Genomic DNA, 12,239 nt, shown 5'->3' with positions numbered 1-12,239 from the left:
CACAATAGACGCAAGTAAACAAACTGCAAAGCGGATAACAAAGGGAGACAAACAGGGATATTTCTCATTGCTAACAAGCACAAAAATAAAAGATGCTGCTGCAAACTGCGAAGCTGCTTTAGCAATGACCCCCCTCCAACCAATCTGGAGCAGACCATATCAATGCAATTTATACACGAGTCTAAAGAATCGCCGCCTGAGGCAACGACCAGAGACCAGACTCTCACCGTTGGCTTTTGTGACCCATTAGGAAATATATCTTTATATATACATATATATTTGTATGTAGTATAAAATTTATGTAAGTTAGCTAGCAGCAGTAGCAGAGCTTGAGCCAAGGGCTATAAATAATATTATTATGGTTCATTTATTGGCATTAGGAACTGGCATTTGTCAATGTAAACAATACCACAACGAGTACGACCTAAGACTATGCCCATTTTCTATTTGTATTTATCTAAGCATTATGCTCCTCGCCTCGTGTTGCTTTTGAGTGTTTTTGGTCCCCAAAGTCCTCGTTATTAGCGCCATTATTCATGCAACAAGTTTGATAAAGCGATAGCTGGAGAGTTGCTTTTAGTATGTACCCCTAATTATGAACAATTAAATGGGAAATACTCAAGTAATATACGAGCAGCTGCTTAGAATAGTCTAATTTTATTTTGTAAAATACAAGCTTTTAATTTTGTTACTTTAATTCTCTAATTTATTTTCCCTTGACGACAGTACTCTTTGTACTCTAAAAATCGAATAGATTTTTCTATTTTTTCTTTGTTGCATTGCACTGGGGAAAGGTCTTACTAAGCACATTGTTAGCGCCAGCAGGTGGACAGTTATATTGACGTATATTGAGGGCTAACAGATAGCAAAAGTTAGGGCAACTAACCCGTAAATAAACACATACATATACACATAAAATCCAATAACTTATCAGCATTTCACCAGCTGTGTATAATTTAAATTCTTTTTTTTTGCAAATCTAGTTTTACATATTATAAACGATTAACATTGAAACAATATGCATGAGATTAATGCAAGTAGTAGAGAAAAGGTGACAACACAGATAGATAGAGGGGAAAGCAAAAATATAAAGCATGTACATTAAAACTAACATATAATATATATATAAAATATAGAACACACAGACTTAAAAACTAATCACCTTAGCGTACTCAGTACTCACATAAATCGATAGAGACACACACAAATAGAAATTTGACAATATCAATAAAAGAAATATTGATACCAAAGTATAGACCAACAATTTTGACCCAACAATAAAAAAAATATATAAAGCGAGAGACGTTTAACACGTTACGAGAGACGTAATGACATAAGCGTAGATTTTGTACGAATATTTTGAGTATTTTTGCTATTTGAATTATTTGCAACGACGACAATTACGCAACGGCACTTGTAATATACTTTTATTTTTTGCAATTTTATTTTGTTGTTGTTTTTTTTATTGACTTTTTGACCAAAATTTGTTTTTTGTGGACGCACAAAACGAACGAAACGCAGACACACACAGAGACGAGAGAGAATTAAAAAAAAATACGAGATACGAGATGTGCAAAGTGGGAAAACGTTGAACGTTATCAAGACAACAGACTCTGACAAACTGAAATGCCAAGTCAGTCAGACAGCATGCGACACTCAATTGTATTTTGCCTTTTCAATGATAATGCTCATGATCGCTGACCGTCGACTGTCGATCGTTGTCGATCGGTGATTATGCCAGAATTAAGAGGCGGCAAAATATCAACGAGAGCACACACTGCGCGGGAGATAAACATAGAGACGCAACGCGAGCTATTTTCGAAATTGATAAGCAACAAATCGATTGAACACCCTATTCCAATACTACGAGTATACAATGCGATGATCGCGACGTTTTCGATTTTCGAAAATCCAAGCGATATCGCCACGGCATAAAATACCGTAAGGGGACGCAGCCTCACAGCCAACGTTGGCTTATCAGTGACACAGACGCAAGTGGCAAATGTTGAGTGGGTAATAACCACGAGCTAAGCTGCAATGAGCGTGTGACTTGACATGCTCGACTGAAAAATGCTCTGCACCATCAATTTTCTTTATTTATTCAGCTATTGAACTAAAAATGTGATTGTTTTAATTTTTCACCCAATTACTTTAAAATAGGATGACAATGGGATAATATTAAACTAGATAACGTGGATATACATATGTATGACGGAATAAGTGCACTAAGCATTAGTTATAAAACAAGTAAGAAAGCTATAATCGAGTATGATCTACTGTTTGATGCCCGCTGCACATTGTTAAGCATTAAAAGCAATACAACAAAATTCTGGAAATATACTTAATCAATATACAAAACATACTAAAAAATACCGAAATCTTTGTTAGGTTTATTTATATACTAATCACTCAATATAATCAAATATTAATGAATATACCAAACCGAATAACATAAAATAAACTAGGTTCTTTGTTTGATATATCGACTTACTTTTACGTTAGAATACACTTGATATAATAAAAATACTAAAATATACCAAAAAATATATAATTTAAAATATACCAATTTTTTCTTTGGTATATCGACTTACCATTAAGTTTTATATTAAAAATACTAAAATATACCAAATCAAAAACCAACTAAAATATACTAAATTCTTTGATTGGTATATCGATATACTATTATGTTGAAAATATACCGTACAATACCACATAACATCTATAACACAAACTTACATTAATTTCAAAGTAATATCCATAAATTAGCTAATAGAAAAAGCGAGTGCTACTCAATATTTCAAAAGTAGCCATTGAATTCATGCAGTAGCTATTTAAAAAAATACTTCTGACTCGGCATCAATGGAGAGTAAGAGGTCATAATGAACTCGCCAAGCACGCACACGTTGCTCCATTCATTAAAATGGTTTTGCAGCATCGAAAAAAAATTGCGCTAGCTCTTAACATCGATCACTGCAATGGCTACGATACGATTAAATGTGTATATACATGGTATGCAGAGGCGAACGAGTGAGCGTAAATGCGTGTTGCCGGCAACGTTGCTACTTAAAAACTTTAACAGCCGTAAATACGCAACAACAAGGCTATGAAATTTAATAGCAGACCGGCGTCTGAGCCATGTACTGTAACCCCACGTATTGACCATTCCCGGTCTCTCTCTGTCCCTCTCCTCTCTCTGGCCGATACAATACGCAACTGTATTAGCTCACGTAAAGGGAAAACCTGAGGGGTTTGCCCCCCACCCTCTTCCTCCATGTTTCTATGTCTATGGTCCGTATATATGTTCATGTCCAGTGCACAGTCTCCGACTCTTTCTTTTAACGTATTATTGACTTTTATAGCTGGCGTTCCATTCAACGCCGTCGTCGTCTTGGACCGTCTTGCGTGTGTTTACATTTTCAACTATGTAATTCGTTGCATTTTATTGCACATTTTTAGTAGTATGTGTGTTAAAATATTTATGACCAGCACTGTACGTTGCCCTCTCCTTACAACAGCAGGGAAGCTTTTCATTTTTACCAAAGTTTAACGAAGTGTTAAATGGGGCTGGACTCGAGACAATCATTCTATGTGTGTTAGGTACACCTCCTTTTGCCTTAAGTTCAGGTTCAGTTCAGGCTTTTTATCGAAATTTGTCACGCACCACATTGGGGCTACGAATGGATTAATACCCAACGACAACAAAAGATTTTCATTTCGGTTCGCTTCGGCTTCGGCTCGGGGAGGAGTTAAAATGTTTGCGACATGAGTCGCATGAATGACAGCTTGAGTAGGGGATGAATAGCATGGCAGAGGGAGAACAAGAGGGAGGAATGTTGATTTTGGTTTTAGGTTTTACTTTATTTTTATTTTTTTCCTTTTGCCGTATCAATAGTGTTGACAAGTGGCAACACAGGACCAGGACCAGGACAACGGACAACGCGAGGCACGTGTTGCTAATACCTGTGGATGACGAAAATGGCATTACTTTTACTTTTGCCAGGACGTGGCAATCGTTCAATAGGGGAAACCATTGGGAGGGGCTTAAGTAGTTTATTTCTTTGTTTGCGCTCTTTGGCATAAATGCAATGATAAATTGTCAAAGTTTTTTTTCGTGGCGACTTGCACCTGGCTTAAGGCCCCACAATGATTTGACATAATGGCCAAGGTAATTGAATCTATTAGTCGTATTATTGTTGAATTATACCCAAGAGCAGTAAATCATTATGACAATGAGTTGTGTTTTCAGGCCAGAATATTAACGTCTATTTAAGACTGCTACTTGAGAAATTTTCAGCATAGTAAGAAACAACTTTTAGATTATGCTACTTTGTACTTTAATCGAACACTAAAAACAAAGCTAAGCAAAAAACAACTTTTAAGCTATATTATTCAAATTGCATTTTAAAAACAATGCTTTAAATGTATTAATTATTAGTATATTTAATACAAATAACGACGCTTGCAAAGCAAGAAGAACTTTGTCATATAAGAAGAATTTAAAATTTTATGGGAAATTATGTTATGAGAAAAGTCTACAAAAATATTAAATAAAGGAAGCATTCCTTTAACAAGTACACAAGTTTTTGTTTTTCCTTTTCTTTTTATAATGCTGCAAAATTTAAAAAATCGTTGTCCTTTCTTCAATTAGATAAGCTCAACACGGGAAAAAAGGTTTTTCTTTTACTTCAAATATTTTAATTCCACTTCAAATTTTAGACAATTCTATTTCATCTACATCTACTGTTCCTCGTTTAATTTTATAAAGCAGAATATTCAGGCAAATAAGGCAAACGATTTCACACTAAAACATTAATAACTCAAATTACAATACTGAATTCCTATAATTGCTATCGATGGCTTAGCAAAATATCTGCCATATCTTATAATCATAGTGCTTGGCAATCCATTGACTTCAATTTTCAATTAGGGGCAGCTCTGTGCCATTAGAGCTAACGCACCGCAAAGACAGAAGCAAACCACTGCCATTATAGTACTATAGTTTAAATACTGTAATTATCTGCAACACTTGCAGATATTCACACAATGTCAATAAATAATGAACGAAGCAACTTAATGGCCAAGCATACCTTTCCACCTCCTCTATATCCCAGACAGACAGACAGACGGAGAAGGAGAAACAGAGACAGAAGCTAGAACATATCTCTCTGCTTAGTTTTATGCCCTCGTACTTTGAGTTTGTAGCCCAAGTAGTAATGACCTGCAATTTGCAACACCCATGAGCCCGAGCATTTTAGAGTGTTATAAAGAAATTAGCTAACATTTAGTCTAATGAGGATAATAACAGCAACTAATGGCTGACCAATATGACCAAGCTTTTGCTCTCAATACATTCTATATATATTCTGTAGTCTGTAGTCGTCGAATGACCGACGAATGGCGTTCATTTTATTAAACAAACATTGACTGAAGTGCGATTAACTTGCGAAAGTGTTATAAATGTTGGGTAATTTGTAATGAACTGGCTCTGCGTGTCTGAGAGAAGAAAATGTGTATAGAGGATAGAGAGATACACCAAAATCATAATATATAGCACTGATACGCTTGGCTAATGGCGCCGAGTGTCAACAATGATGAGCATAAATATTGAGTAAGCCATATGCGAGAGGGAGATTGGCAACGAACGCCAAGGCCAGTCGAAGGCAAATGGTAAGGAATTCTCAATTAATTTAGTCGACTGCCAATAATCATAAATAAACACAAATCCAAGGACACACATGCAGCATGTCTATGGCAGAGTTTTAATTATTTTTTTGCCACTCTCTCTGCTCACACTCTCACAAATCAGCAAATTTAATAAAGAATAATTAGAAGGCAGCAGGCAACAACATCGACGTTAGGAATGTGAGCCGAAGCATAACACACACACAAAAAATAATTAACAAAAACTGACAAAGCAACAACAGGCGCAAATATTCAACAACAGGACGACAGGACGAATTGCCTAACATTCTCCCCCTAAGCTTCTAGCTCCCAGACAGACAATCACACAGACGCAAATGAAACGCAATAATGGCATATAATTAACATATAAATTAAAGACTAATACAAATTTACGCGCCAATAAAATGCAAAAATTTGTGCATATATTTCGATATGGTTTTGCTTTTGTCATTTATACTCTGCGAGCAGTGAAATTTCTTAGTTAACATCAATTAAAGCTGAAGTTATTAATTTGCTTAATATAAATTCCTATCAGTATAAAATACCAATATAAAAGAATTTGTGTATTACCTATTTAAAATGCGAAGTTTCACAACTTTATGTTTTTATTTTTACCTACCATTGTCCCTTAACATTATTAAATGGGCAGACATAAAATATTTAGGCACAGCTGTGACAGTAATATGTGATTGAAATTAGGTCTTACCTGTAAATAAATAATAAACACAATTAAATAAATCATAGCATTATATAAAAGTACATTGATAAAATAATTACAGGGAGGAAAGCAAACAAAATAAGCGAAAATAAAAATGTGAGTAAAAGAAACAGTACGATATTCATTTTAAAATATACCAAATGGAAATACCACAAATGTACTGCATTCAGAATATACCATAGATTGAAAAAATATACCAGATTGTCAGGCAAATCACTGTCGGCTGTGAACGCTGATCAAGAATATATTATATATAATATATTATACATATTATACAGACAGACAAACGGACATGGCTAGATCGTTTCGGCTGTTGACTCTGACCAAGAATATATGTATTGTATATACTTTATAAGGTCGGAGATCTTTTCTTCTGTCTGCTACAAACATTTCCTGCAGGCACAAAGTTATAACGGGTGTAAAGCACAAATAATTCACGATTGACTAAATTATATAAAAGTTAACTTTGATTTGCACAAGTTTATTAAAGCTAATTTAAAAAGGTTTTTCGCCTGCCACCCGGAAGTTCGTATCAAAAAAGAAAATATAAATATGTAGCTCGGAAATCAATAAATACGATGCATTGCCATTGGAATTTAATTATTAAAATGCGACTGCATTAAATTTAACATAGACTTAATTAACTGCGACTGCAAACGACCAACAACAAAAAAACGCATTTCAAATATTTCTTTCGGGGGGAACATAAACTGTGCTCTGTCGACAAACAAACACCATAATAATAGAGCTATTAGTAATGGGAGGCGTTGACGTTGCGGCGTCTGTTAATAGCGGGTTAATGCCAATAACAAAAGCGTGACATAAAATGCACAAATCAATTTCCGTTCAACGGCAACAGTCACAATGCCAAAAATCCAGAGCGAATCCAACGCATCACAATGGGCAATCAAAAATGATGGAAACAACAAGAACCAACGAACGGGAAAAAAGGAGAAAAACCTCAAAACCAAACCAAAAACGAACCCATTCCAAAGCCAACGCAATCGTATCCGTTCTACGCTGTAGCTGAAACTGAAAAACAAAAGCAGTTTGTTAGCAAATAAAACAATAGTGCACTGTGCACTGTGCACATTGGGACCAACAATTTTCGTAAAATTAGTTTAATTTGAAGTTGTAAACCCTTCCATCGAAGTGTGTGAGCGAGACAGCGATATAGAGTGAGAGAGGGAGACAGTTATCAGTTTGATTATAAAAATTGTGTAGCCCCGCTGTGTGGCATTCATTTGTGCAACATTCGAGAAGCGCATAACACATTGTTTTATGTCAGTCTCATCAACAGCATCAGCAACAGCAACAGCAATACCAATACCAATAACAACAACGAGAGTGGCAGCAACAACAAGTGTAGCAACAACAATTGTAGCAACAACAGTAACAGCAGCAAATGCTGCAGTTTCAAATGGATGAACGATTGGCCAGCATAATCAACGTGTTGACCAAGAAAAGTGCCGCCTGTTGAATACACTAAAAAAGTAAAATTCTAATCTCATCGATTCTTTAGAATAAGCTACAAATTTTGTATATAAAAAATATCAATGTTTATTAAAAATGACAGACTAATTGGGAAATTAAATTAAAAGAGGAATCTTTAAAAAAAATAGCAAACTAATTCTAGTTATTATTTAAGTTATTATTTATTTTAATAAGGAAGTCTGTCCATACAAAATAACTCAAGAATTCACATCTGCAAGATGAGTTATGCAATTAATGACGAGGGCTTTATTAACATTTATTTCAATATAGAAACAGCATGGAATTTGTTAACCTTTTTTACAACATCACATTTCAAAGTGACAATTGAATAATAAAATAAAATTACTAAACGAATTTCATAATAAAATTCTGTAAGCTTCCTGCTGTTTTATTTTGTGGTGCTTTAGAGTTTAGAAAATTCCCTTTGTCACGCACAAATTATTGATTGTCGCTTGCTCATATTGTCAACCCCTTTTTACAAACAAATTAAACAAAATTATTACAACAGCAGTGTGCGTTGAAAGTCCAACTTTAATATGCAAATGTTACCACGGGCTGGATGGCAGCAAACTGCATTGAAAAGTTGTTGTACACACACTTCTTCCGCGCACACACACATGCACGCAAAAGGATTATAACAATTGAGCTAACCAAGCCCGTAAAGCGTCCGTCTGTCATCATCATCGCCATCATCATCGTTATCATCAACATCAACATCGATGACCCAAGCAAGCAGGCAGCAGGCAACCAACGGCTAGCTACAGTTTTGCTACTGCTGCAGTTTGACATGAACGTGCCAAGCCCCCCAGCGTATGCAACACAAAAATAATGCCGATTCAGCGAGTGAGCAAGACAGCGAATGAGTACGCGGCACATTTCGCATAAAAGAAACAACAACAAGAACAACGGGAAAATAAAGAGCGAGAACTGAACTCGAATGACAGACAGACTTACTGCCTGTCAGCCAGAGAACAACTAAAACAAAATGGCAGCCAGCCCCCAGTCGTCGATGCCTTCACAATATTCACATTCGCATTCGTATTCGTTTATTTTAAAATGCAGTTGATGTCGGGGCCAATCTAGTAGGTCATACGTTCATTTCTCTTTTTATTTGTTTTTTTTTTTTTTTTTGTTTATAGCTTCCCCGTTGCATTGTGTGTATGGGATAATGCCAAGTGACATGGATACTATTGCATTTTTTTTATTGTGTTCCGCATGTTTTTGACTGCGCATCGCTAATGAGCAACGCAATACGCGCGCTGGCGGCTAAACGAGTTGCAACAGCGACGGTAATCAGCACACAACGACCTCAAAATAAAATAAAGGCTTCACAACTTTGACTACAATATTTTCCCGGTTAGGGCACTTCCTGCAATTCAAAACTGTCTCAATAAAGTTTATCAGCGAGCGCAATCTCCGCGTTTGGCATGCCACAATTCCACAAGGCTTTCAATTTCACAAACTTCAAATCGTCTCGTGCCACAAATCAGTCTCAATTATTACACCAAACTGAAAGTGGAGTGGGAGAAAGAGGAGAGGCGCTTCCTCTCAAGAACTACGCTGGAAAACCAATCGTACACGTAGCTTGCGAGTCAAGGCATCGAGAGAGCTTCATTAAGCTTTCATTTAAAACAGAAACCCATGCCTAACCTCCATTTACTATCTTTTGTACAATGCAAAACTATTCAACTATTTTGCCATATAACAAATACGAAATCCCAAAACGGAATGGGGGGAGAGGAAGACAGTTGACTGTGTGTCGGTCACAGTTTGATAGACGACGTCAGCGACACCATCAACGTCATGCTCTCTCCTCATCCGCAACCCTTATTCCCCCCACCTATTCCTCGTTGTCATCGTGGTCGTCAATCGTTATTGGTTCTGGGTTCTGGCTTCGTTTCGTATGCCTTCGCGTCTGCTGCTGCTGCTGCTCCTGGCCTGTTGTCAATTAACGTACGAAAATGACTTCCGCTTTGATTGTGCGGCAAAACTAAGTGCGGCCCTGCCACGCCTCCTTCACAAACCAGATAGAGAGCGAGAGAGCTGCATCGATACGATGCCTCATCTATCGATTGACTGTCAACCGGCTGACTGCCTGCCTAACTGCCGACTGTCAGCCTGTTTCCGTTTCCGATTAAAGCAGCAAATAGTTTTCAATGTATGTGTGTTGCTTTCTCACTCTTTCTTTTTGGATATCCTTCTCGCTCTTTTACTGTGTGGCAGTCAAAAGTTTCAGCTCAAGTGATTTTAGCAATTGTTGCTAGCCACATTTTTTGTGCCCTCTTACTCACATCAATCGCTTGATTAATGGGCGTTTAATTGTGTTCTTTATGAGGCACCTTTTTATCTGTGAATGCTTGGCATAGAAGTGCTGATTTATTGAAAATGTTGTGAGCCCTGTTTTTGCGACTCGTTGTCTAATGAGGCGTCTAACAAAAGCAGTTGATGAGCGAGCGAATGTATTTAGCTTTTATTCACAATATACTTTAAACTCATGCATAATCAACATGGCTTTAAAACGCACCTTTAGCTCTAATCAAAGCATGAAATTAGGCAAACAACTTTCATGCTTGACACAGCTGCTGTTGCTGCTGAGCAGCAACTCCCAAAAGCCTAAGCTGAAAAAAGCGCAGTCAGCGACTGGAAGGGGGCCAAAAAGGCAAAAAAAAGGAAAACAAACAAACGAAGCATCCACAGGACGACGACAACGACGCAGTGGAGCACTTAAAACGCACTTGTCAGGGACGGAGAGAGGAGTGAGAAATCTGGGCGGACGCCGCAGTGCAGACGCAAACAAAACGCCTAAGTAATTGCAAAATAAACAAGCATCAACAAAAGATTAAGACGCATCCTTCGACTGTGACTTCAACTCCAACTCTGAGTCCGAAGCCGACTTCAAACTGCTTGCCAAACAACTAAAGCAGCGACAATTGCAAATATTTTATTTGTTTTTTAACCCGAAAAGCCAGCAACAGCAACTGCAACACGCCAAAGAAAAACAATTATACAAGCAACAGAAAGAGAGAGAGAGAAAAAGTGATGCAAAGTGAAGTTGAGTCGAAGAGGAGTTTGGCTAAAGTCAACGCTCAGAAAACTTTGCACGTTCGTGGTCGATGTGCAAATGAAGGACGACGTGATAGTGGTCAGCACTTAAGCGTCAGCGGGGTGAGGGGGACAATCTCAAGAGCGGGTTGCAGGCGGCAGCTACTTATAAAAAAGTTGTCGTTGCACACAATTTTTGTTGGCTGGCGGCAAAAAGCAGACGGTTGACGAAGTCATTGCCATTGCGCTGCTCTGACTTCCTTTCCGATTTCTGAGAGCACAAAATTTTGTGCGCAAAACTTTTGCCCAACTGTGTTAAGAAAATAGCAACGCCTAGGAGAAGGTTGTTGGATGAAAGGAATCGCGGCAAACACGCTTTGTATAGCGTTAAGCAATTTGCCAGTTACATGCGCTGCAAGTAAAATAAGAAGAAGAAGATAAATTGTCCCCCTTCGTTTTTATTTTTGGAGGCCTGTGAGTTGGGCCGAGGCCAATGCGGGTCTAGCAGAGTTAAGTGCGGGATTAAGCAAAAGATAAACATTTGTAAGGATTTAGTGCAAAGTTTGCTTTCGCCTTGTTTGTGTTTGTCTTTGCATTATTATTGTTATTGCAGCGCACATCTTGTGCCTGCTGTCAATAGTAATTGCAATTTTTTTTTTTTTTTTTGCATAATTAGCTTAGCTTAAACTTATAAAAAAAACAAATATATAAAAAGGAAGAGCTCAACAAAAGAAGCATCGAGAGTTTGGGCTAAATTGCATGCCAAAGGCAGACAAAGCAAAGGGGGCGTCAGAGAGGAACGACAGCAGCATGATGCGTGATGAGTCCATCACAAAGGCCCCTGCCACATGGTTGGTTGGGTGCAAGACTCTTTGCCACGCAACAACCTCTTCGATGACGTATTGATGATGCATTTCTCGGGGCATCGGACAAAGCTTACAAAAGCGTGCAACAAAACGGCAACGGACAACGTCGTCGCCGCCATCGCCATTGACAATGTAATGGTAGCTCATTTTTTTGTGTTGTACTCTGCATGGGTTTAGTGTATTTTCGGTTTTATTATGCAGCCTGGTCCTGGTTACTGGTTCCTGACTGCCGGGAGGGGCACAGGATTGGGTCCTGTTCTCAGGCGCAAAATGTTTGCACAAAGGCTTAAGGCAAACAAAGCTGAATCAGCAGCAGCAGCTTCTGTTGTAGCAGCAGCAGCAGCAAAAGCGACGGCAGCTACTCTGCAAACTACAACAATAAGCGGGGTGACAAAAAAAAAAGAAAAGAGAGCAGAGAAATAAAAGGATGGTGGCAA

Source organism: Drosophila albomicans, chromosome 2L (genome assembly GCF_009650485.2).
Source record: "Drosophila albomicans strain 15112-1751.03 chromosome 2L, ASM965048v2, whole genome shotgun sequence".
NCBI lineage: Eukaryota > Metazoa > Arthropoda > Insecta > Diptera > Drosophilidae > Drosophila > Drosophila albomicans.
Note: the sequence above shows the minus strand (reverse complement) of the source record.